At 37.3% G+C, this 27,354-nt stretch overlaps 1 pseudogene; it reads right to left on the bottom strand.

Moving 5' to 3' along the window:
• Nucleotides 1-276: 276 nt before the first annotated feature.
• The window catches only part of LOC117036329 (peptidyl-prolyl cis-trans isomerase A-like), a 143,160-nt pseudogene continuing 116,082 nt past the window's right edge, over nt 277-27,354 (bottom strand).

The following is a 27,354-nucleotide window of genomic DNA, read 5'->3' as shown; positions in this document are numbered from 1 at the left end:
ACACCCAGGGCAACCTTATTGTAGTTGGTAGACAAATCCCCAGCTTCCATAAGACAACTGGGTAGAGCATTTGTTGTTTATTTGTTTAGCTTTTATTTCATAATCGTAAACTTAACTCTGTAACCCAGCTAGACTTGGATGGGGCAAGGAAAATATGGAACCCAACGAATTGCAGTGAGAGCACAAAGATTATTGGATGTCCCGAGCAGATGGGCCAGGGGTGCTCTCCCAACAACGGAGGGAATGGACTGGTTAAGATAAAAGCAATGAAAGTCATCACAGTTGTCCACAGTCAGCAATAGTGAAGCTCTTGCCATTCCTGGACCCACAGCACTCCATGGCTTCCACAATATTCATGCCGTCTTTCACCTTGCTGAAGTCCACATGCTTGGCATCCAACCACTCGATCTTGGCAGTGCAGGTGAAAAACTGGGAACCGTTTGTGTTGGGTCCAGCATTTGCCATGGACAAGATGCCAGGATCCTAAGCCTCAAGGTGAAATTATCATCAGCAAACTTCTCACCATAGATGGACTTGCCACCCGTGCCATTATGGCGTGTGAAGGCACCACCCTGGCACATAAATCCCGGAATCATTCTGTGAGAGCAGGAACCTTGATAGCCAAACCCTTTCTCCCTGGTTCTCAGGGCATGAAAGTTTTCTGCTGTCTTGGGAACTTTGTGAACAGCTCGAAGGAGACGCGGCCCAAAGGCTCTCTGTCAGTGGCAGTGTCGAAGAGCACGACGGGTTGACCAGGGCTGGGCACTGGGCAGCTTGGGGCAGCGGCATCCGGAAGACCTAGAGCATTTTTTTTTTTAAGACACCTGAAGGTTCCCAGGGGGGTTGAGTCCCAATTCCCAAAGCATCACTCACTCATTAACACACATTCCCTGCCTCACTTTCACCACTCCTTCACTGTGCTTCCTGGGATTGTCTCTCAGATAAATTGTACCCATGTCTTAGTGTCAGGGTTTGCTTTTTGTGGGAAGCCGAGAAAAACAAAACTCCCACTTCCAATTTTCTGTCATGATGAACTCATTATGTTTAGTTTGTTATCTACATTCCACAATTACACATAGAGACTAAGTCTCTATTCAAAACCACTAAGTGATATATGTGGACCTCCATCTAGTACTTCCCTAGAACGTGAAAGGAAAATGCGCTCCCTGTTTCTGAAGGTTTCTCAAGAACTATAGGTGATTTGGATTTTGCTGATGGTCAAGCTGATTTTGCTGATGGATTTTGCTGATGATTCTTTAGCAAGAATCCAAATTTTGAGTTATTATATTGCTTTTAGAAAGTGACTTGATCATATATTTAAGAGGCAGTAACAATAGTCATAGCCTTTGACCCATTAACTCTACTTTGGGGGATTTACTTAAGGAAATTCATATCACAAAAGGCATATATTCTATCAACATAAAAATATGCATTTCTTCATTGCTTAAAATAGCAGTTGAAAAAAGCTTGAAAATAATGTAAATGTCCAACAACGAGGAGTGACCAATTTGATTATAATGCGTTAACTAGTTGTAAAATTATGCAGCCAGAGAGATGTCACCAATGATCATGATTTTGATGTGATGGTAAATGAAAAGAAGCTACAGAAAATATACATTTGCATTACAATTGCCTTGTAAATATAATGTTTGCATGTGGACAAGAGATGGGTAAAGTAACCTACAATCTATTAAAACAACTATTTTCTCTTCATCTACCACCAAAACCAGATATGAGAAGCAAAGAATGTTGTCAGGGCTATAAAAACATTTTTTGTGGTTTTTTTTTTTTTTTTAAATGCCTGTAGACTTGCCATATATCTGCTCCTAGTATTAAGTATAGCTTGGAAACAAATGCTGAGTGTCTCACCAGACTTTCTTCTCAGGCAAGGAATGGGATACTCACCTCTTTTTAGTATGTTGTTTTTGGACAAGAACTCATGGTAAAGATGGTGTCAAATAATTATAAACATTGTTAGACATTTACCTGTATCCTCCCACCCTTTAGAACGAAAGTAATAGGTAAAAGTCTGAGAACTACACCCATCAACTTATAAATCCTAAATTAAGAATGTTAGATAAAATGGCACACAGAAAAGAGAAATGATCCCCCAAAATGAAGTAATTTGCTAAAGTTAATTAGTCGTGGAGTCCAAATCAGCTCAGGTCCTCTGAGTAGGGCTCTGTCGATATTCTTATCTGTAAATGGAGCAATAGCTCCTGCCCTACTGCATGGAGGTCTTTGGCTCTTATAGGAATTAAATGAAAGCAAATTCATAAAGGAGCACTTACATTGCAAACCCAGCCCACAATGAAGCAATGTAGAGTTTAAAAGAAAAGTTAAGTGATAATGGTGGTTACCTGATTTATAATCTGTTGAGGTCCAGAGAATAAATTCTTGGAGAGAGGATCATTATCCCATATGCAAGTTGCAGAATATTGGCTGTTCCCATGGTAGGCACTGAAGGATGGGTGTCTTAGCCAGAAGTGTGGTGGATCAGCTAGAAGCTACTGATGCATGATTCCCTTGCTTCAGGCATGACAGTGCCCGTTCTTTGAACCTGCACCACCTGGGGGTTATTCAGACAGAGAAGATCTCGAGTTGTCAGCTTTCGCTCTCTTTCCTCTCATCCTCCTTTTTCAGCCACACTGCACACACTGTCTCCCATGATACTTAACTCTGTTCTCTCCCACTAGGTCCCTTTTCCCAGCCCCAGCTAAGGGCAGTTCAGCTCAGGTTTTTAGAAAAATTCATGCTGAACTCCCCCAATTGTCTAAAGGCTCTTCACAAATGAGAGGCCTACTGAGAGATATATGGGCTATGAAAAAAAGAAGTGTTTCCACGTGGGAGATAACAAATACGTGCTAAGAAAGGATAAAACTGTGCAAAGTGACAGAAGGTTCAAACTGTGAATTAGTACTTTAAACACTAAAAACTGTTATTAAAAACATAGATGATATAGTAAACAAGGGATTGGAAAGCTTAAGATCTGGGTTCTATGCTTAGTTCGGCCACAAACTTGGTTTGTGACTGTAGACAGTTATTTGAATGCTCTAAGCCTCTTTAAAAAGTAAACAGACTTTTCTAGATAATTCCTAAGATTTCTTTAACTCTAAAGTTCTATCACTATATGTGAACAGCACTAAAGATAATGAGGAATTATGATATATACGTATATATGTGTGTATGTATATAGGGAGGTCTTGATAGGGAGGCCAATTTGGGGTGTGTGTGTGAATATCCGCCCCCCCAACTGGCCTCCCTATCAAGGCAATGGTACAACAGTAAAATAAAAAAAGTTTGTAAGACATATTGCTCAATACTAAATCATGCATAGTGTATATATCGATGCAGGTTTCAATAAATAACGTTTCAATTTGGCTGTATAAAAGGAGAGTGCAATAAATAGTATACTTCTGTCAACTTTTTGCTTAAGGAGGGCTCTTTCTTTCTCCATCTTTCTGCCTTCCCCACCATTCTACCGGATAGTATAGATTTTAAGAACACACATTTAGCCAGATTGAGTTCAAAGTCAAGGTCTCCTAATATCAAGCTGGGTGACCTTAGAAAATTAAACTTTTTTATATCTCATTAAAAATAATTATAATAATAGGCCTATTGTACTAACCTTGAAGTGTAGCAGCAAGTATTAAATGACATTATGTATAAAGCTCTCCGAACACTGGAATAACTTAGTACCTGCTAACTCTTAAGAGTACAATTAAACTATATAAATATACTTGTATATTTACCATTTACAGATGGAACATTACATATAGAGAAAAAAGATAAAGAATTTGATGTGGGAGAATGTTGAGTGTCCATAGAATATCCAGGTAGGGATACCTAGGAGGCAGTTCAAAACTTTAACCGTAGTTCAGGAAGAGATCTAGGCTGGAGGTTTATATTTGTCGGGCTACCTGCACAGGTAGAGATTTCACATCTAGAAATGGCTGACATTAGCCATGAACAAAAACTGTGTTGTGTGGAAAGACAGGAGGGTAAAAGAACACAATTTTCTTTTGCCACCTACTGTTAAGGAACAGGTTAATGTAAAAGAACCAGTGGAAGATACTGAGAAAGATTGGTCAAGGAACTAGAAGAGAGTGACTCCATAAAATACAAAGTTTCAAACAGCGAGGCTCTCAAGACAGTCAATCATGTAGACTTGAAACCAGATAGAGGCTGAGAAAAAGTCATTGCACCTGACAATTCCTAGACTGCTGCAGACCTTTGAAAGAGCAGTCTTGAAGGGATGAGGGAGGTAGAAACTAGACTTCTGTTGGTTAAGGAATAAATGGAAAGTGAAAAATATCAGGTAGTAAATGTACATTGCTATTTGAATATATTGTCAGGTAAATGGAGCTCATAGCCTGATAGAGCGGAGCAAAGGAACATGATAATCCTTATAGCTACATACCAAGAGATTCATGTACTTTTTAAGACATAACTTCGTATGTTGCGCATTTCATCTTGAGGAAGTCTTTAAAGCAATGATATGCAATAAAGTTTTAACTAGAAAATAACTTTAAACTATTGTAACAATATACAGAATTTCAGGGGATTAACACTAAAACAGCTACTTAATAAATATCAAAAAGGTTGTATTCTTAGCTAATTGTTATGGGATCTAGTCTATATGATACCCAAGCAACCACAGTTAAGTGGGAAAACTTAATCAGCCCATGTTTTGTCTGCATAGTGCCAAAAAACGGCTTTGACTGATATTCTCACTAAATTGACTAAATGAAACATTTGCGGTCTTATCATTTTGAGAAAAACAAGGTGTTTAGAGGGGTCGTTGCTAATTTGAATTGTACTACCTGACTACACTTTATTCATCCATAAAGGTGAGGCAAGATTAAATATATATATATATATATACATATATAAAATATACACATGCACACATGTATGTATGCATATATATGTATGCATATATATATATGCATATATATAAAATAAACACTATTTAACATTTAGCTGTCTGGCTAATTTTTTTAAAGCTAAAAAAAGTATTTTTCTGATATTCAGCATTCTTATGGTGATGATTTTGTGTATTCTATATTATTTCCTGGCTTCATTTACATCAGAAGAAACTGAGTCAAGTTACTGTTTATAAAGTTCATTTTATTTGAGATGGTAGAAAGTGAAAGGACAGAAGAAAGGTGGAAATGTTCCAAGAACTAGGATTTTGAATATGGTAAGAAAAATAAAGAGACGAGAAAGCTGAATGAAAACTAAATAAGTAAGTAAATAAATAAACAAAACAAAACAAAACAAACAAACAAAAAAGCATTGCTTCTGGAAATCAGAAGGAAGCTAAGGGTATCTGGGGATGTGCTTGCTGATGAATTCCATTCTTATCCTGGATATTTTTTCCAATTATCAAGTTGAGACATTTTGAGGAATATATGTGGGGTCATAGCTGAAATTTTCAAATCAGGATTAGTTTAGATCTCGATCTCTGACTCATGACCTCTTAAACAGAATATAAATTTGCTCTCAGAAGAAGGAAGGCAATTTAATCTAGTGGAATGCTTTAAGTAGCTTCCCCCAAAGAAACATTTTTATATGTTCTGCTTAAATGGGAGAAAAGGCTAAATTTAGCTGTAACAGACCTTGGAGTCATCCAATAAATACCATCATGACTGCTTTCAATAAAATAACCTTATGCCAAAAAGGAAAGGCCAAAGAACCCAATATGAATATCCTTATTATAAATAACTAATTCAATATATGTCACTATTCTAGATTAGTTCAGCAAGGAAGAACCGTAATGATTATTAAGCATTTGTTATTGCAAACATTTTCTATGAAATAAAATCACTCTCAAAATAGATTTTGAAAAATATATATGTTAATGTCTGATGTGGTGTTGTCACGGGAACATGCAGCTAGTGAAGAAAATCCAGGAATAGAGGCAGACTCCAGGGTCACAGAAGTGTGAGAAGGTATAATGAACAAATGTGAACTGGCCATATGTTTTCTACCATTCCATAAACTCTACATCCATATATACATTGTACTTGTCTTCAAAGAAAGATGCCTCATTTGTGTTTACTGAAAGGAGCAAAAAAAAAAAAAAAAAAAAAAAAAAACAGAGACAGAAACACCAAAAGCAAAATTATAAAGGAGCCAAGTTTGGCATAGGTACTCTCTGTTCCCTTTTGTATACTCCTTCTTATGCACATGCTTCTTATTCTGGGTTTTGATTTTCAAGGATTCTACTCCAACAGGAATCAATAAAGATGTAGGCTAACTAAGTGGCTGTTAAGAGTTAGTCCCTCCAAAGTATCTGAATTTTAAACAATCGATCAACAAATACTCCCTGTGTCTATCTCGTGTGTGCAGCCCTTTGGAGTTACAGAAGAGCTAGACATTTCTCAAAGCATATTATCTTAGTTGGGTTGATAAAATATACATGATAGAATCATGTTTTATATCATTTTCCATTCCCAACAATTTAGTAATAAGACAGAGTATAGCCTTACACGTAGTTAGAATTACAGAATCTGGGGCCGACCTATTTAGGGTTCACATCTTGTTTCTGCTATTTACTAGCGTCATGACTGCAGGCAACTTCCTTAAACTACATGTGCTTCAGTTTCCATATATTTAACATGGGACAAATATAATACCTTCATCACAGAGTTGTATTAAATTAGTGTTATATATTAAATTATTATATATTTATAAATATACTTACATAGTGCTTGCTATGCTCCAAGTATTCTAAGCATTAGAGTTGTTTCTGTAAATAGATGGTCTCATAATCAGGTACCATTGTTTAATCAGGAACACATAACAATTGGCCATTATATACTAAATACATTATTGGCTTTCAAATAAGTTATGCTGCGAGCTCTTCAGTTGGTTCAACAGTAAGTATTGAGGTATTACTTTGTTCAACTACTTTTCAAGATGCTATTATATGGTAGTGATCATTACAGACTCCTTGCCATCATGGAGCTTACATTCTAGTGGGGGAGACAGATAAACAGATATACAGCCTGATAGTATCAAGTAATACTGGCTGCTGTGATGGTAAAGGCATAATGAGTGGTGAACGTGCCATTTTTAAGTAGCATTGTCAGAATGTTCAATTTTGTCCTCAACATTGTCCTCTCTGAGGACTTTTTCTATGAACAGAGAAATGGGTTGAGTGAAGGAGAAAGCTGTGTGAATAGCTGAGGGATGAATATTGATGACAGGATTGGTGAGTGCAAAGACCCCTAGATGGGAAGGTACTTGCTATGTTCAAGGAATAATGGAGGAGGTCAGTTTGTTTCCTGTGGAATGAGCAAGGAGCAGAGTGGTGAACAATGAGTATAAAGGAGAAACCAAGGTCAGGATCATATAGAAGCTGGTGGATGAGGGTCTTATTCTCAATATATGGGGAGGTAATTGAAGGGTTATAAACCTTGGTAAAATGATCTCATTTACATATTAGAAGTGTTGGTGAGATTAATGGTGGGATATGGTCCAGAGTGACTTTCAGACGCTAGTAGAAGAAAAATGAGTTAGTAATTCAAGTGAAAGCTGGGACTTGGGTGTAGTAATGGTGGAGGTGACCCATCATCCACCTCCCCCGACCTGCAGGGGCTGGAGTGTTCTCGGAAGGCTATCTAGGAGAGGTGAAATCTGAACTGGGTCTTTCATGAGCAGTGTAGGTTTTGACTCAGAAAAGGGAGGATGAAGGCATTCTATGAATGACCGAATATTGAATATAGCAATCTCTCCAGACCCTAAGATTGATACCATGGAATGGAATGAAAGGCAGTGAGCTGACACTTGGGGGAAGGAAGTTCGGCTTACTTCTCTTTCTAATTAAATGCCGTACACATTGCTTTACCTACTCACTAAGCTCTCAAGAACAAGTACACAGGAGAAAATATCTTGATTAGAAATGAGAATTCTAGTGCATTTTCCAGCAGTATTTGTCATTCCTTCCTTCTCCATCCATGAGTGTTGGTGCGGGATGAATGCTGCCAAGCAAGTCCCTCTAGCATTCTTTCCAGGTATAGCAGGTAGACATGAATACAAATGAGTCATCATCTCTAACCAGCATAACGTGGTCATCTGACAGGACTACAGCTGCCTCTTTATGTAGCAACATTAAATTTATTTTCTTCTTCATTGGAGTCCAGATGGCTACAGAAGAAAGGCCAGAAACCACATGAAAAGCTGGTGCCAGAGCTCCAGTGGTACAGGGGTACCTCATCATGTTGTGCTTTGTTTTATTGCACTTCATAGATATTGTATATTTTAAAAACTGAAGGCAAAACTCCACACCAGCACAAAGATGATGACTCACTGTTGCAACACTCACATTATTGTGGTCTGGAACCCAACTCCCAATGTCTCTGAGGTATGCCTGAAGTAGGAAAAGTCCCTGCCACTAAACCACAAGGCAATGGAAGTCATTTAGCTCCGGGACACCAGTGCATGCATTCTTCTTCACCAGTGGAAGGGGGCATGGCTCAGTGGTATGAGATGCTCAGGCAGCAGTTGTCGGGGGGTGAGGAAGTCAATGCAAAGCTTTCGTTCTAAGGGAAGTAAATGTTTCAGCTGCTAAATAGGAGGGCAGCTGGGTGTTGACCTGACATTGGCTGGCTACTCCTGGAACACTTTCCCCAGCACATGTCCTTGCCTAATGTTTTCCTGCTATCGGTATGTCTCTCTCCATTCTCTCCATGTGCAGAAATTTTACTTGTTCTTCAAAGCTGTACCAGTTAGGAATAATAAACTGGGTTCTCCATCACTTCCCACAAAATGTAAAACGAAGATAATAAAAACGGGTAGAGAAAAATACATACAGATTTATACAAGTGAAATATACAGGTAAGTCCAGGGGTGGGGGCTTAGCTGCAGGCATGGCTGGACTCAGTGTTTAAATGATGTCATCAACAATCGTGATATAAGAATAGAACCAAGATATAGAAACACAGCCAAACAATAGAAGGATACCAGTCGTACAGAAGAGGAAGGCCGTTTTGCCATTGGGCCCAAAGGCAGCCTGGCCTCATTGGCCTAATTGGTTCACCATGGGTTATGTGTCTACCCCTGAACCAACACTGTAGCTAGGAGCATGGACTCTGTGGACTGGCCCAGATCCATTTTTTTTTTTTTAATTAAAGTTTATTGGGGTTACAATTGTTAGTAAAGTTACATAGGTTTCGGGTGTAGAATTCTGTAATACATCATCTATATATTACATTGTGTGTTCACCACCCAGAGTCAGTTCTCCTTCCATCACCACATATTGGATCCCCTTTACCCTCATCTACCACCTCCCTTTCCTCTTACCCTGTGGTAACCACTAAACTGTTGTCTGTGTTTATGACTGGCCCAGATCTTGTCAGGTACTCACACATTACCAGATAGCACCACCAGACTAAAAGAGCTGAGACTGGGAGAGAGGGAAAATAAAATCATACCACCCTGTTACAAGAGGAGGAATAAGTGGTGGCTGTATGGCCAAAAAATACAATTTAAATAAAAAAAATCAACCACCACCACCAACAACGAAAAACTATACATACCTACTGGGAAGGCCTTGGTCATGTTCTATTTCCTTTGGAACTTTTTTTATGATGTGAAACTTTCCTCTCCGAACTCTGTTAAGCAGTTCTGGTTGCCTTGTCAGATTGACTTGTGATGGGCCTTCTCTCTCCTTTTGTAATCCTTGAAAAAAAAGGACTGTGTTTTATTTGCACCTGAATTGAACATAGAGTATAGCACAACGTGTTGTATACAAAATTGTGTCATTAAGTAGGGGTGATTGCTGAATTTATGTAGAGAATTTCTTTGTATTTGAAAAACAGGTTATACCATTTTTAGAAAAATAGACTAAGTGTAAATGATTAGGGAACCATGGAAATCAGTAATGAACAGTTTTGGGGGATTCGTCATGCTATGAACAGAGATTATTTACTGTTTCTACTTAATATTTTCCTAGATCCTTAATCATTCCCATTTATTTCATTTTCTAAAAATAATATAACCAGTATGTTTTGAATGATTTTATGTATAGGAAATTAATAAGGCAATTTTACTTTTTAATATCAATTTCTTACATAACCAAGTATTACAATCTCCATTTTACAGATTGTGAAACTGAACTGAATAGAGGTTAAGATGTTTGGCCCAACTGTAGGGCCAGGGATAGATAGATACTGGATTTGAATTCAGGTCTGTCTGATTAAAAAACATGAGTGTTTTCACTTTACCATGATATCTTATAACATTTATGTGTCCTGGATTCCATCGTTTGGACGTGAGCTGATGCTTTTTTATGACACTTATTGGAAGATGAGGGCATGTTTTTACGATTTTCTTATTTTTCAAGACACTGATTTTTCAATATCAGGTAATATATTTTCCTTCCTTTCTCTCTTCCTTCCTTCCTTCTTTTTTTGTTATCATCTTTGAAGAATGAGTTGTAAACATTCAACATAGAAAGATATAATAGCATTGAGGGTCCCTGCTTGGCTTCTTGGGGTGGGCAGATTGAAGCTCAATCATTGCTTCCACCACTGAAGATACTGTGACATTGAACATGATAATAAACCTTTGTTTTCTTTTTTCTTAAAGGGGCTAATAATAGTAGTACTTACTTTATAGGGTTGTTATGAGAATTAAATGGAATACTTTGTGAATGCAATTAGCTTTGAGACTGGCACATAGAAAGCACACAATAAAATTTTTGCTCTCTTGGCTACTATTTATTTTATGAAGTAAATTTGATCTCCCAGATTTCAGAATCTGTGGATTGTTTTAAAAACTTGAATATCTATTTCCAGGACTAGAAAATATAACGTTTTGACATAATCAAGAGATAGCAGTCAAACAAAGGTGAATGAGAATTATTTATGTATGTGTAGCAACGAATACATAAAATGATAATAACAGAATCCCATGGCTGTAGGGTAACAGGATATGATAGAAATGGCCTAAGGGTATTATCCCATGAACACAAATTCACAGAATCAGTTTCTAATGAGGTCAAGCACATCTCATGGGCAAAAATAGGTCCAAAATCTAAGCAAAGTGAAAATTAGCCAATGAAACTGTTGAAAATACTTTTTTTTTCAGTTAGCTCTTTCCTCACCTGAAAAATGTAAGACAGATTAAAGGTCTAACATCCAAACAGGGCATTGTTATTTTGGACCATAGCTCACCCTCAACTCTATGAAAGATCCCTTTTCTTTAGTTGGGTCAGAGCATTGGCTTGAAGGGGTAAGGATGGAATAGTGAACCTTGAGTTCTGGGTCTGAGATGATCAATAGTAGCGTGATAGAAAGGGAGGTAAGAGGTAGATCATATTTAACATCTGCAGACTTAATGGTAGTTTCCTCTTTCTGCAACCTGCTCTAACATCCTCCTCTCTCCAGTGTCCTATAGTTGCTAAGCAACCTCTCAGAAGTAGTGGAGTGAGCGAGATCTGTCAAATTCACTATTGTTTCCTTTTCCTTAGCAGTGGCTATGATGAAAGCAAAATCACTACTCTTTAACTCTGTTTATAGTTGTGTAGAATGGAAAAAGGAAATTATTTTCTTTCTCTCAACTCCACCCCTTTCTCACTTCCTGCTTTTAGATATGAAACTCATTCAGGTCCAGAAGTATTGGAGGTAAACCTATGTTTAATACAGAGAAGGAAGCAAAGAAAGAAAAAAAAAAAGACAAAGTTGAAAACTTAACGCTTTATTCTGTTTTTAATTTCCATATGCCAGTTATTCTGGAAGCAAATCTCACATAATCTTGGAATTCAGCAAAAGAAGAAGAGGAGGGAAATTGATGGTAGCTCCATCCAAAAACTCATATACTTTAAGGAGAGAAGAAATCGTAGCTTCTGTGATCCATCCATTACATGTTTTTGAGAATATCTGATGCGTTTGATATGTGTGAACTATGAATCTAAGGCAAAATTAGACTCAGACAGTGGTGGCAGTATAGTTAAGACCCAGGTGGTTATAGGCATCGCCTGTATGTCTGCATATAACTGTCTCCTAAATATTATATTGGAATTGGAATTTTTTATGTTTGATTTGTTCCACTGGAATTAATTGCACTGGAGACTACATTAGTCTGTATTTCTTTCTTCCATGGAAATCTGATGGATCTCTTTAAAATAAAGACTTGCTCTCTTCCTATGGAATAAATAGTTATATAAGAGATAATGGTGGTTAATACGATTCATTTTGAAAGTACACAAACATGAAGTTATAGCTTAATTGTAATTTACTAGTTGCGTTATCTGGGATAATCATTTAAGCCTTGCTAACTCTTGATTTTCTAATCTTATAAAATAAGGCAATTAAAAATACTGTCTTCTGGGGTGGTTGTGGAGATTAAATGAGGTAATCGATGTAAAATGCTTTTAAGAGTGAATTATACAAAATAAGTGTCCAATAAGTATTATTTTTGATTTTCATTATTTTTAATTTTAATTGTTCCCAGTGCTTCTCCATTGTTTGAATGTATCACTAGGTGTATGCTTTATTTCTATGACACTGCTAAGCATAACGTTAACATAATAAAATCAAAACAAAACATCCTCATTCAAAGTTCATATACTCTTTTTAAATGCCAGTTTTTAGTCCCATTGAATGCCAGAGATTGTTGCTGAGAAGATTTTGTTCTGCTGGAAGGCCACGTAGATGTCATTGATCAAGGATGGTGACCCAGTGTTCCTTTCCTCTGCCTGACTCCAGTCCTTTAGTAGAGCTAGAAGTTAAATAAATGAATGGTCTTACATTTAAATAATAATGCCAAAGTTATAACTGGACAAAGTACAGTCTGGAAAGATTTCTGAAATAAGATGAAGAATTTCAGGGCTTCAGGAATTTATTGGACTTTCAATATAACTGAATCAGGTGGGGAAATTCAGAGAGTCTTGTAATACCTAAACTATCATAAATAAATTTGAGTGTTTCATTTCCACTCTTATGGGTTAATAGTAACATTCTCTGAGTCATGTTTCAACTTTCATTTTCTCTGCAGCCACCTGTTACTTGTAAGCTCGCTTAAGAAAGGCAAGTGCACAGTAATTTATTGACAACTTTGAGAATGGAGGAATTTAAAACTAAAATAAATGTTAAGTAGTAAATAACATCTGCATATGCTTTAAATGTTTTAAATGTGGCGTAAACAATTCTTTGTGAGAAGATACCCACATTAGGGGAGGAGAATGAAATTTTAGTAATTCAATCGCAGACCTCATCAGTGACCCTAATCAGTCTTTTCTCACCTGATAAATAAGACCAATTATCACCCTACCACTGTATGGCATTCAACTGTAATTGATAAATAAGAAAATCTCTAACTCTTTTGGAAAAAACAGCCTCAGGCTGAGGAATTCATAAGAAAGTTCTACTGATTCAGCTAGATTTGGGGATAAAGATGATTTCTCTGAGTTTTCCATTTGAGTGGCAATATTTTATAATGGTGAAGGGCACATATGTTGAATCAGTCACATCTGGATTTAGATCTGGATTTCGATCTGGAGTCTAACATGCACTTAGTTGATGTCTCTGCATCTCGGTGTCCATTGTAACTGGAGAGTGATAACAGCTGTTGTGATGACTATACGTTCAGCACAGCAACTGGAACATATGCGAGTTATTATAGGCGTCATCATCATCTACATCAACATCGTCCTTCCCTCATTTAAGTCCATGCATTCAAGCCTGCGCAAATGCTTTATAGATGAGCAAGTGTTCTTCTAAAAGCATTCCCAAGGCCAGGTAGACCTATACTTTTAGGTTCTAGAGGAGGCTCCGAGCTTCTATAAGCGGATGAACTCCCACAGGTGTTAACTTCTATGGCTTCGGCTAGGTGTAAAAGTGATTAGAAGTTAGGCCAGAATGAGCAGAGATGCTGACAAACATGTCCAGTGATCGGGAGTCGTGAGAATTATGCCTTCAAGGCCTTGGGGATACTCTACATTCTGATTGCAGTTTTCCAGTTCAGACATTTCCATGGCAAATAAGTTCTGAAAGATGAGCCAGAAGAAATGAAGTTTAGACCTAGACTTGACTCTTTTGTGAACATCAATTTTCTCGCTTACAAAGTTAGGTATTATTTGTGGGTTTACTTGGTGTAGACATACTATAGGTGTTTCATAGTAAATAAATCATACCTCTTGTGGTTGTAACGTTATATATCTTGTGGTTATAGTGTCTTATCCTTGCTTTCTCTCTCAACTTGGACTAATTATAAAGAATCAGTAAATGTCATGCCAAAGAGTTGAGAGTTATCATTTATATTCTCTCAAGAGAATTGTCTACTTATCCATGGAATTCAATGCTGCTGCTGGGATCATGCTTATAGTAACCATCTGAGATTGTGCCATTAAAGTCTCCTTAAATCAAAAAGAAACAGAATCTAATGTAAGAATGCATAATATGAATTCCTAGCATCTCATCAAAGTCTTCTTTCAGCTACAATCATACGTTACACTCAGGCACTGATTTCCTGTGTATTTGTAAGGAACGTCATGTTAGCCATTCAACTTTCTGCTCTACAAGTGGATTTCAACTACTATTGACAGATTTATGTTCCTTTTCTGGGAAGTTACATCTACCAAACCGTTCCCAATTCATTGACAGCGATCTCTTTTCCAAGATGTAATAAACTTTCAAGAACTCTCCTAAAATATATTTTTTAGTTTAAACCAATGCAACTATACACCTGTGACATACTTATTCCACATATAAAATGTACTTCATTTGACCAGTATTTACTGTGTGCCTAAATGACTGTCTTGCCTGGAAAGCTATTCTAAACTAAGTCACTTGGATCAACCTTTATTTTCTAGGATCAGCAGGCCTATATTTGTGAGTTGAAAGTATCACAGATGTTATCATGAGATGGTGGTTAGATGTCTCGGGAGCAAAGCTTTCTTCCTATCCTAGGTAAAGATTTGTCTTGTTGGTAAAACACAGGGCCAGTTATCAGATGCAGAGGCACAGACATCTGTTTTTTTGCAGGAATCAATTCTATCCAATGCAGATTATCTCTTTATGTCTCTTTATCTCTATCTCTGTCTATCTATCTCTGCCTCTGTCTCTATAGCATCTCTATCTCTCTTGCTCAATATACATATAAATTGGCCCTTATTCTCTCTGATATTATGTGCTGAATACATCAGGCTGTGTAGCTTTTATGTGTTTCTACCATAATTATGTAGCTTTGACCTTTACACATGAATAAGTTGCCTGTGTGGGTGGCAGGATGAACACTTAAAGAGCATTGCTATTGCCAAACAAGAGTGTGGGAAACAGAATAGCACAATGGCTTAAAAACTTTACACTCTCTTGAATAGCTTTCTGTTGTGGTTACATTAGAGTGAAGTCTCAAAAAGGATTACTAGCATGCTTGTTTATTCACAATTGCATTTCTTCCATCTTTAAAGAAATCACAGATTTTTTAACTCGTCCCTGAAGGTTCATGTATTAGAAGGATCCCTTCTTATCAGAATCATTTGTTTACATCAAAGCTTACGTTTATCCTATCCAAATCAACAGAAATGAAGAAGCTACACCTTAGTGTTTATATTCTCTCTCTAAATACAGCTGCTAGCCATGTTGGGTCAAGATTTCTCATAGAATACGTGAAATCTATGTGAAATATAAATAAAAATAATGTTAACAATGCTAATTATGAAAGTTATCAAACATTTTTATTATCCTAAGATGTTTTTCTGTGTGTGTATCATGGTTTGTATGTGTGTTAATGTGTGTATGCCGTGGGGTAGGGTTGGATGGGGTTAGAAAGACACTAGTTATCAAGAAGCTAAAACATGTTACTTTGTGTGTCTTTTTCATTAAATATCACTTAAATTCTGAACAGTTGCTTCCAAGAGATGACTAAAACCTTGTTCTGAAATACAACATTTAGATTTCTTTATTCCAAGACTTTGCTATTATAAGCACTCACGGAGTCCACACACCTAACAATATATAAGGGATCTGAATAGAATTTAGGGAATCAATGTATCCCTTTTATATCAGAACTTTTATTGAAGGTCATGGTGTTCCACAAAAGGTAGTAGGAAAGGTCAAAAAGGAGAGAAGGGATTAGAACATAGGCTCTGGAAGATGAAGGCTACAGGTTATGAATTGAGAGCAAACAAATCCGCAAATCCAGTTAACTAAACTGTCCTTTAACTGAACTGTGTCTTATCAGAAGTATTAATGATTTTTATTAATGATTTTTAACTACTGACTGAACTTAGATGCTATAAATAATTAGTTAAGAATTTCAAACGTGAGTTCACTTACTAATGAAAACTAAGGACTACTAATGTCTATAACCTAGACAGAAGCTTTCCCAAGCAAAACTCATCCATTACCTCTCTCAGTGGACAGGAAAACAAAAACACCATTTATTCTACATCATACAAATAAATTAGGAGTCAGTCTTTCACCTTGATGCTTACTGGCTAAAATCAAGGATAATTTGAACTTACTAATTTCAATATAAATTTATAAGGTGGGCTAACATGTAGTCATGCTAAAATCATAAGGCTCTGCTATTCGCTTTGACTGCAGAAGGGTATGTGAAATGTTAGTAACCATTACTCTTTAAAGTGGATTAGGAATGTGTGAGAAAGGATAAAAACATAACCCAATTTTTATTTATCTTTACATTTTAATTACCATTTTAGGTGCTTTATAATGTTTATGCTTTATAATGTTTATGGTTTGGACAGCAGTTAGTCATTTTTGGTTAATTTTTAGAATGCCTACTTCCATTAGTAGCCACCTGAGTTTGTGTTTTAGTGGAACTATCTGCATAAAATACAGCTGCTTCTCAGAGCTCCCAGTGTCTCAGGGTTAATTGGAGTATTAGTTTTATATGCCGTCACACCTGATCAGTCTCATGTTCTTATAATCAGAACTAAGGCTTTGCAGCACGCTATTAATTTTTTCCAGCACCAAAGGCATTGTTTAAGAAACAAAAGCAGGCAGGTTTGTAGTTAATGCCTCTGGATGCATGGGGAGGATGAGAAAACTAAGTTGTCCTCAGCCTAGAGTTGGCCGAATTTGGGAAAGAATCACACAGCTGTATTTTGTCTGACTAAGAATCTGAATTTCAAAACATTGTTTAGATCAAGAAAGAAGCAATTGCTACCCTAATCAATAAATACCAGTGGGATTTCTGCTGATGAAATAAGGAATTTTGAATCTACAGTACAAGTTGAATGTGGTCTAGGGAGCTGCTGTTAACACTGTGCCATAAAGAAATGGTAATGTGTACAACAACATTTTATTAATGTAACTATGGAAAAAGAAGGAAAAATGCACCCAACAGACATGATTTAAAGTCCTGGTGCTGTGTCTTTGATAACCTATCAGTTACCTGTAAAAGAAGAAGAAGTTTGTAGGAGACAAGTTCTAAGCCTTGACATTCTGTGAATTGTTAAGTGTGGGTTGGTTTTCACTGAATCACAAAGGGTGTTGAGAGACCAGGCACCTGTGGATGGCTAAGGGAGGGCAGGATTGGACCAGGTGGCAAAGTATTTAGTATCTTTGCCAAGGACCCATGTTTTGGATAGATGCAGACAGCCTCAGCCTACATTAATTACAAGCCCGCCCCCTTGCTGTTTCTACTCTCTCAGCCTGATGGCAGTTTCCCCCTTTTCCCCATTTCAGGATCCTGTGAAAGAGAATTTGTTTTGTTTTGTGAAAGTGCTTACTTGGCAAGCAAACTTGCCTTCCTCTCCCTTCTTCCAAACACCATAATAATACTTAAGCACCACCGAAAGAGGCTAATTTTGCCAGACTTGGATTCCCATCAGCCAGCGCTTTCCAAAGATTGCCATGTTATTGCGAAATTAGACTTTTTATTACTGGAATAAATACTGTGCAGTCTTTGTAGCCAGCACTTAATGGATTCCTTTGCTAATTTCCCTGAATAACAAGGATTCCTTGTGAAAATAAAAGGCAGACAAGGTAGAGTAAACTGGCAATTACATATAATGTGCTGCTGTTAGCCTGCCAAAGCGCTTCATAAACCAGGCAGGGAAAGACTAGGGCATTTTTCAAGGCTTTCACCCCAATTGCCTTGCTGAACGCCTCCCTCTTGGTGAGCTGTTTACATGGAGGGGAATAGATTCTGCAGCTGTCTCTTTCTGTGTCCTGGTAGGAAGGCTTTATTACCTTCTTTCCCTTATTCCCTCTCCTGAGAGAATTCAGTTTCCATCCTAATACCTTATTTGCTTAAGAGCCAAATTTGTGTGCATGCCAATGACATGAAAGAACACAGTATCAGAAATGGGTCAGAAATTGCATTGCTTGCATCATTGACAGATTGTATTGGTTCAGAGCATGGCGTTCAGTGTTAGGAAGATGTGAGTCCACGTGTCCTATATCCACCACATACATGCAAGTCGGGTGACAGTGAGCAAGCTACAGAACTTTCCTCAACCTTGGTTTTCCTGTTTCTAGGATGCACACAATGCAGTGATGCTGAAACTTTAGTACATGTGAGAGTCACCCAGAGAGTGTGGGTCAGCGCACCAGGCAATCGCTGGGTTTCTGATTCAGAAATATAGCCAAGAAGCATTGTCCTTTCTAACATGCTGCCACATGATGCTGATTGTGCTGGTCTAGGGGTCTACAGAACAGTGATACTGTGAGAAGGCAATGCACCATAAGTGTGCATTTTGCACAGTGCTGCCATGTGGTCATCCGTCAGTACTCTACATGTCTGTGTAGATATACACCATCTGTTTTCATGTGTTCACTGAGAAACTCTGTGGTTACTCTCTTCCTACCTCCTCAAACTCTTATTCTCTTCTTGATACTCTTTGTTAGCCCAGTTGTTTACTTTTATTTTGAGAATCTTGAATTTGAGTTATCCTTCTCCCTCCCCAGTTGTTTTTTTTAAATTTTTTCACATATTGGAATTTATATGAATGGGGCTCAGAGTTCACTTCCTCCATATTTATCAATCCGGCGAACTACCTTTCCTTATTTCTATTGTGCATCCTAGAAAGCCAGTTTTTGTTTGTTTGTTGTTGTTTTGGAATGATGCTGTGAGGCTCACATAGCACAACTGTTTTGTCCGTGCATTCTGGGACCCTGAAGTTTAAATCGAATTTCTTCATTTGTCAGTCATCATTTTAACTTGTTGACACCCACGAGAAAAAGTGGTAAGACTTTCTTGTATTCCTAGGAGAGGGAGGAGAGAGGACGACCTGCTTCATATATGGCTTCGTTCCTCTGACCGTGTGACGTATGTATTCTGGAGGTTTACAAAGGATCCTGCCCCCAGAAGGCAACTCCTTTCCAGACAACACAGTGTGAGCTGTCCTGGGGAATGACAAAAAGATGAGAGAGAAGCCAGTGTGTTGAGCTGGCACCTTCGTTTAGTCACTGGCTACCTGGATCATTATGGCTGACTTGCTTACCATTTCGCACTAGGAATGCTATCTTACAATGACCATATGTAAAACATTAGGGAAATAATTATCAACGAGCCCCGTTAGTTCCTCAATTCTGTGTTTCTTTGAAACCTTTTCTAGAGATCTTGCACAAAAACTATTATTAAGGGTTTGGGTAACTTTGCTTATTTTCCTAAATTTGTCAGGTGGTGAGATTTAAAAAAAAAAAAGTAATAAAAAGATAATTTGGGGGGGGAGGAAGCAGCTTGACCAGCATTTCCCAAACTGTTTTAAAAAGCAATGTTCTAGGAAGTAATAATAGATACAATATTCTTGCCCCCTCCCAATTCCAGTGTTTAGTGAGTACCTGTTACCATTGCCTCTTTTGGAAATCCACATGGCATAATATAATGCTAAGCGAAATAAGTCAGACAGAAAAGGCAGAGAACCATGTGATTTCATTGATATGTGGTATATGAACCAAAAACAACAAAAGAACAAGACAAACAAATAAGAAACAAAAACTCATAGACACAGACAATAGTTTAGTGGTTACCAGAGGGTAAGGGGGGAGGGCAGTGGTAGATGAGGAAAAAGGGGATCAAATATATGGTGATGGAAGGAGAACTGACTCTGGGTGGTGAATACACAATGGGATTTATAGATGATGTATTACAGACTTGTACACCTGAAATCTATGTAACTTTACTAACAATTGTCACCCCAATAAACTTTAATTAAAAAAAAAAAGACCTCCAAGAAATCTTGTAGTAAATAAATACAATTTGTTAAGTCCTTCTCACTTGAACTTGGATGAAGGGAAAACATACATTTGCAACCCACACATACACACACACACACACACACACCACATTTTTTCCACACCAGTAAACATTCTCCTGAATACTAGTCCAGAAGAATCCATTGGGGGGAAGCTGATCTGGAATTGAGTCCTAAACAATTTGGTTCAAACTATCTAACTTCAGGAAATCAGAGCAGGGAGATCACAGCCACAGCTGCAGAAAGCAACAGTTCCATGGAGACCTGACTTTGAAGAATGGGTAGAACTGGGTTCCTGCGCCCGGTATACAAGTATATTGCCCCACCAGTGTCCACCACACCTGTGAGTGATGAGGCCTGAAACTTCTCTAAAGCAGCCTGCCCCAAACCTCATAGCCAGGAAATAGAAGACATATTAATAAAGCACAGCATTTGAGACCAGCACACTTCGTACTAATGTCTATCCTATGTCCCTTTCATTTACAACATACCTTTATCATAAGGGAAGCGGTTTAACAATGTGACAAATGCCAGTGTCCATTAGTGACAGTGAGCACGTGTGGCCAGAAAGCTGCCTCAGAGATATTTTGAAAGGATGGGACTTCTTGTGCCTCTCCAGTTATATCTTGCTGCAACCAAGTTTGTATATTTGCATAGAACCTGTCAAATACAACATGCCATTTCTGAGTGCAGTGTGCATTCCAGGTCATCTGCTACAAAATACATGTTCAAGGTCTAAAGCTTGTAAACAGAGGATGTATGCACTTTTATATATGCAGGATGCACAATAGGCAATGAATCAAAAGTGCCATAATGGCTTTCTCTTACATAAAGGAGCGGTAATGTGGCACCTGCCTTTAAGTTAGAGATTCCATCTTAGCCAGTTTTCTATGTATATGTCTGGGGGTATATGTCAACTCATTAAATGTTTCTGTGCATCAGTGTCCATATCTTTTTTAAAGTTCTTTTAAAATTTATTTTTCAATTATAGTTGACATACAATATTACATTAGGTTCAGGTATACAGCATAGTGACTAGACATTTACATACTTTACGAAGTGATCACCCAAATAAGGTAAGTACCATCTGGCACCATGCATAGTTTCTACAATATTATTACCTATATTCCTTATGCTGTAGTTTACATCCCTGTGACTGTTTTTATAACTGGCACTTTGTACTTCTTAATCCTTTTCACCTTTTTTGCCCATCCCAGGCCCCCAACCTCCCACCCATCTAGCTACCATCAGTTTACTCTCTATATGAGTTTGTTTCCATTTTGTTTGTTCATTTGTTTTGCTTAGTTTGCACATATAAGTGAAATTATATGGTGTTTGTCTTTCTCTGTCTGACTTATTTCACTTAGCATAATAGCCTCTAGATCTATCCATATTGTCACAAATGACAATATTGCATTCTTTTTTATGGCCTAGTAATATTCCATTATATACATATATATGTGTATGTATATATACATATATACATACCTATATGTGTGTGTGTGTGTGTGTGTGTGTGTGTGTGTGTTTGTGTGTATAAACCACATCTTCTTTATCCTTCTTCTATTGATAGATAATTAGGTGGTTTCCATATTTTGGCTACTGTAAATAATGCTGCACTGAACATAGGCATCTTGCTTTAGTGTTTTGGATTTCTTGGGATAAATACCCAGAAATAGAATTTCTGGGTCATATGGCAGTTCTATTTCTAATTTTTTGAGGAACCTTCATACTGTTTTCCATAGTTCCTGCGCCAATTTGCAATCCCACCAACAGTGCATGAGGGTTCCCTTTTTTCCACATCCTCACCAATACAGTTGTTTGTTGATTTGTTGATAATATTCTGATAAGTATGAGGTGGTATTTCATTGTGTCTTTTATTTGCATTTCTCTGATTAGTGGTTGAGCATCTTTTCATGCTGGACATCTGTATGTCCTCTTTGGAGAAATGTCTATTTGTGTCCTCTATCCATTTTTTAAATTGATCAGATTGTTTTGTTTTTATGTTGATCTGTATGAGTTCTTTATGTATTTTGAATATTAACCCCTTATCGGCTATATCATATGCAAATATGTTCTATGCTTTTTTGTTTTAATGGTTTCCTTTGCAGTGCAAAACCTTTTTTCAATGTCACTATCTTAAATTGGGATAATGGCTGGGATTCTAGCAACTCCTACACTGTCCACACTCTGTTCTTCCTGTGGGGTGGGAAACAGCATTGGGAATACTATGCCTGGTACCATAAAGCTTAAGAAAATTGAGAAAGTATCCATGTCAGAATTGTTCTTTGAGCCATGAGAGATGATGTATGTGCTATATCATCTTATATAAATATGAGAAAGCATTTTTGTATGGATAGTATTAGTAGTGATTTATTTATTTGTGTTAATCATCATCTCCTGCAAATTCCTATTTTAAAATGCACATATCCCCACAGAATTAATGTTTACACTTGAAACATGAGTGCATTGAATGCATTGGGAGGAAATATACTGAATGTGGAATAAATGAGGAAAAGAGAAAGATTGGGATGATGCCAGAATTCCAAGTGGAATCCCACCTCCTGCCCTCCATGACTTTGCCAAAGGATAGTCTGAGGAGGTCTCTGAGGCAAGGGAGCAACAGAAGTCTGACCTGTTAGGGGTCCATCTTGAGATGTATTTATTGAGACTGTTTTTGACTGCAAGTAATAGAAAAGCATCAAATGAACATACAAAAATAAGCCAGGATGGGGAGGAAAGGAAATATATTGTCAAACTTCTTTTTTAAAAGAAACATAAATTGGTAATATACAAGAGATTATGCATCCAGAGACATGCCCTTGTGCAAAAGAAACACATACACACACACAAAAACAAACAAACAAACAAACAAACAGACAAACAAACAAACCAGAAAACAATATCTATTCACTTACCCCTTCCAAGATAATTTTGATGCATTCCAACTTTCTAAGATGACTTGAATTCACTCCAAGAGGTAGTCTTTTTTAATCTGAATCAATCCTGGTACTTTCTGCAGTAACGATACAAGAATATTCTTACTAAATTATGTTATCTAGTTGAAATGCATTACCGTGATATAATGAACATGGCTGTCAAGGAGGAGTTTGGTGAATTGCCAACCTCCTAAATGCGGTTTGCCAGAGAAAATTCACATGGATACCTTCTGGAACTGCAGATGTACACATATAGCAGGTCAGGGGAACACCAGGGCCCTTTGAACTTGTGTGATGAGTTCTGAACAAGACCAGTGATAGAGGGGAAAGAAATTATCTCAAGACTCACAGATACATGGTCCTTATCATCACCATCCTGGGCGTCATCATCATCACACACTGTCATCATTGTTGTCATCACCAACAGCATCATCCTCATCTATTCAGCCCTTATTATGTGACAGGATCTGGGACATAAGCTTTGCGAGACACAATGAGATATATATTATTATTGTCCCCTTTTAATAGATGAGGAAAAGATGTGAAGACATATTCATAAAATACCCAGTGTTACACATTTATTAATGGTAGAGTTAAGCTTCAGTTTCCAGCTGCCTAATTGCGGAATCTCAATACTACTTCTACATTCAACTTTCCATATTGCATATTCAGACTGACATGCTGGTGAATGGGTAGATCTCTCACTGGCTATTGTGTGCCAATGTCTCTTTCTTAAGATATGTGTTCTAGTTCATCACTTTTTAATTTAAACCTGAACTCATCACAATAAATTTGAAACCATCAAATACCCAGAGATAAACCTAACAAAAGACATGCAAGACCTCTGCACCAGAAGTTCCAAATATTACTGTTAGAAATTAGACAAAACCTAAATAAATAGAAGGATGTATCATGTTATGAATTAAAAATTTAATATTATAAAAACATCAATTCTTACGGAATTGATCTATAGATTTAAAAAAATTCCAGTCAAATGTAACCAGTTTTGTTGTTGTTATTGTTGGAAATTGACAAATGGATCATAATATTTAAATGAAGACACAATGCCCAAGAATAGCCAAGAGAATCTTGAAGAAGAACAATTAAGCTGGAGTATTATACCACCAAATATCCAGACTTATTGTAAAGCTATAATAATAAGACAGTGTGTTATTCATCTGAGGATAAAAAATGAACCAGTGTAACAAAGTAGAGAATTATCAGACAGTTACCTAGTCTATGACAAAGCAATAAAAGAATGGTCTTTCCAATAAATACTGCTAGATCAATAAGTTTATTTATACTCTATAGAGTGAAAAATGAATCTTGACTCCCTACCTCCCACTCTATAAAAATCAGTTCTAGATAGACTTAGATCTAAATACAAAAAGTAAAACAGTAAAAGTTTTATTAAAAATAGAATATTTTCATGATGTTGGGGACAAACAGAGATTTCATAAACAAAACACAACATGTGCTAACCATGAAGTTATAAAATGAAAAATTGCATTACTTTAAATAAGAATAGTAAAATATAGCATGGTAAGTCATATAATAGGAAGGATGCAAAAATATAAAAAAATATATATTTATTTATTTAAATACAAAAATAAATAAGATCTAGGAAAAGAGACCAACTAAAAATGGTCAAACAACTCAAATAGACACTTCACAAATAAGGGTATTCAAACTATCAAAATACGTTCAAAACTTTCCCAACTCACTAGTTACCAGGGAAATTCATATTAAAATCACAATGCACTAAAACTGCACACCTGCCAGAATGGGTAAAACACAAGCAGGCGCTACCAAGCGTTAGTGAAGACATGAAGCAACTGGGAATCCCATTTTCTTCTGCAGAGAATAAATCTGTTCAACCACTTTGAAAATTATTTGTGAATGTCTAACAAAGCTGATCATATGCATAACTTTTACCCAGAAATTTTGCTCTTGAGTATGTACTACTGTTCACACCAACACTATTCTTAATAGCCCCAAACTGAGGACAACTCAAATGTCCTATAGTAGAATGGATAAATTGTGGTATATTCATATAATTAAAAATAGACTGAACTGAGAATAAATAAATACCATTACAGCCAAAATATTCATGAATCTCACAGTATTGAGCAAAATAAGTCAGATGCAAAACAGACATACTACATGATTCTATTTATATAAAAGTTCAAAACGAGGCAAAAATAATCTATGTTGGGAAGTTCAAGGTTTTCGTAGTCCAGGGGGAATGGTAACAAATCACTGGAAGTGGAAAATTAGGGGGAACTTCTGGAGTGCTGGTAATTTTTGTTTCTTGATCTGTGTGTATGTTAGAGGCAGGTGTTTCCTTTTTGAAAATTTATCTGACTGTATATTTGATTTGTGTACTTTTTTATAACACTATGGATTTTATTTCAAGGGAATGCATATTTAGAAAAATAAAACAATTAAAAAGAAACCCTTAAATTCTTTTCATGTCAGTAATTCTTGCTAAAAAGTTCCACAAAAATAACCTTGTGCTGTGGTTAGAACCCAAGTCTGCTTTGTATAGATAGCACTGCTTGTGTTTACACACTCTATGATTTGTAAGCTCCAGGCACATGGATTGATTCTGAGAGGACAGATGCTTTATTTGCAAATGCTTACCCTCTTGTGCTGTAGTTAGCAGCCTGCTAAGCAGGCTGCATACAGAATGCTCTGAGATTTACAGCTTAGATATACATGCTCAAGACAATGATGGAAAACATCGGTCTAACCAATGATTCCATGGTGACGAAATGCCAAGATATTGTAAAGTCATACAATATCCAAGAATAACAAAGGAGAATAATTCAGGAGTCTTTGGGGTTGGGCGTGCAGGAGGTCCACTTCCATGACCTCTGTATTCCTATAAGCAGTGGTCAAGGTTGAGGCATATTCCCAAATTCTCCAGTCAAAAAGAAATATTAAACTCCTTTGACCTGATCATTCCTGGCAAGGTGCTGTGAAATAGAACAGCAAAGGCCCAAGCGAAGTGATAGAAATATCCTCTGCCCTCAGGAGACTCAACAGATAATCCTATTGATTTTGAAAGACCAAGAAGCATCTCACCTTCTACCAGCTGAACTTTAGATTTTGAACTTAAGAAATATGTCACTCAGAAATTAGCCACATTTTAGGCTTGCAAGACACATTCAAGATGCTCATGCCATGAGCTCATGAACCATCCACCATTGTCCTGCCACCTCTCATGCACACACATCTTGAGTTTATTTATAGAGTGGCGTGTTCATCTTCGTTCGTCTTAGTGCACTGCCTTCTTCCTTAGTTTGGGGAGGGCTCTAAGATCATTGAACAAACCTTGGTTCTCAGAAGCAGCAATCAAATAGAGGGGAAAGGCTGCATCTCAGATGAAGACACAGGCTTGGTACATCTAACCTTATCTTCCACATTTATCATACTGCCCAGGTATGCTTGTGGCTACCATCAAGGTGCAACGGCAGTAGCCAGCTGTCCCATGCAGCCTGAAGACCTCACCATAGCTGACTATACCCCTCTGGCTCCTTTGACAAAGGTTGGACAACAACCTCAGCATCTGATTAAACCAGGCAATGGGTCTGTCTGTGTGCTGTGAAGGGGGTTGTGCGGCAAGTGAGTCCCGTTTTAATTCTGTTGAAATGTCAAAATATGGGAAGAAATTGAGAGTTACTAGGTCAGGGAGCTGTAGCTGTAGGTTACATTATCAATGGAAACTCCAAATCTCATTATTTCCTCATACTGTATACACACTAGAAATCTGATCCAGGAGCAGTGAAGATGCAGCACTAACAGACATGAAAGCAGATTCGGGGAAGCCCTTATCTTGCACAGAGTAACAGATACGATTGCCTTCACTGCATGTGCCAATATACTGTTTCTGCGGCATAGCATTTCTTCTGTAAAATTTGAATGATCTTTCCTTGTTTAATAACCAGAAAATGAGCCATGCCGCATGACTGGGAGCTGTATCGCAGTGTGGAGAACGTGCACTAAATCAAATTCCTGGGCTGACTGAATCCCCTCGGAGGTGAACAGAAGTTCAGAGAGAGCACTCACACTTCTGAACAGAACTCTCACGCAGTGTCATCCAGGGACGATTCCAGGACTTCCTTCTTTAACAGGAAGAAAAGAGTAGAAGGAGGCATGGAGATGTTAAAAAATTTTAAAAATCAAGGCAGAATTAAAAACTTCTATAGACTTAGAAGTTTATAAACTTTATTTCTCTAA

This window comes from Rhinolophus ferrumequinum, chromosome 16 (assembly GCF_004115265.2).
Source record: "Rhinolophus ferrumequinum isolate MPI-CBG mRhiFer1 chromosome 16, mRhiFer1_v1.p, whole genome shotgun sequence".
NCBI lineage: Eukaryota > Metazoa > Chordata > Mammalia > Chiroptera > Rhinolophidae > Rhinolophus > Rhinolophus ferrumequinum.
Note: the sequence above shows the minus strand (reverse complement) of the source record. Positions and strands in the feature narration are given on the sequence as shown.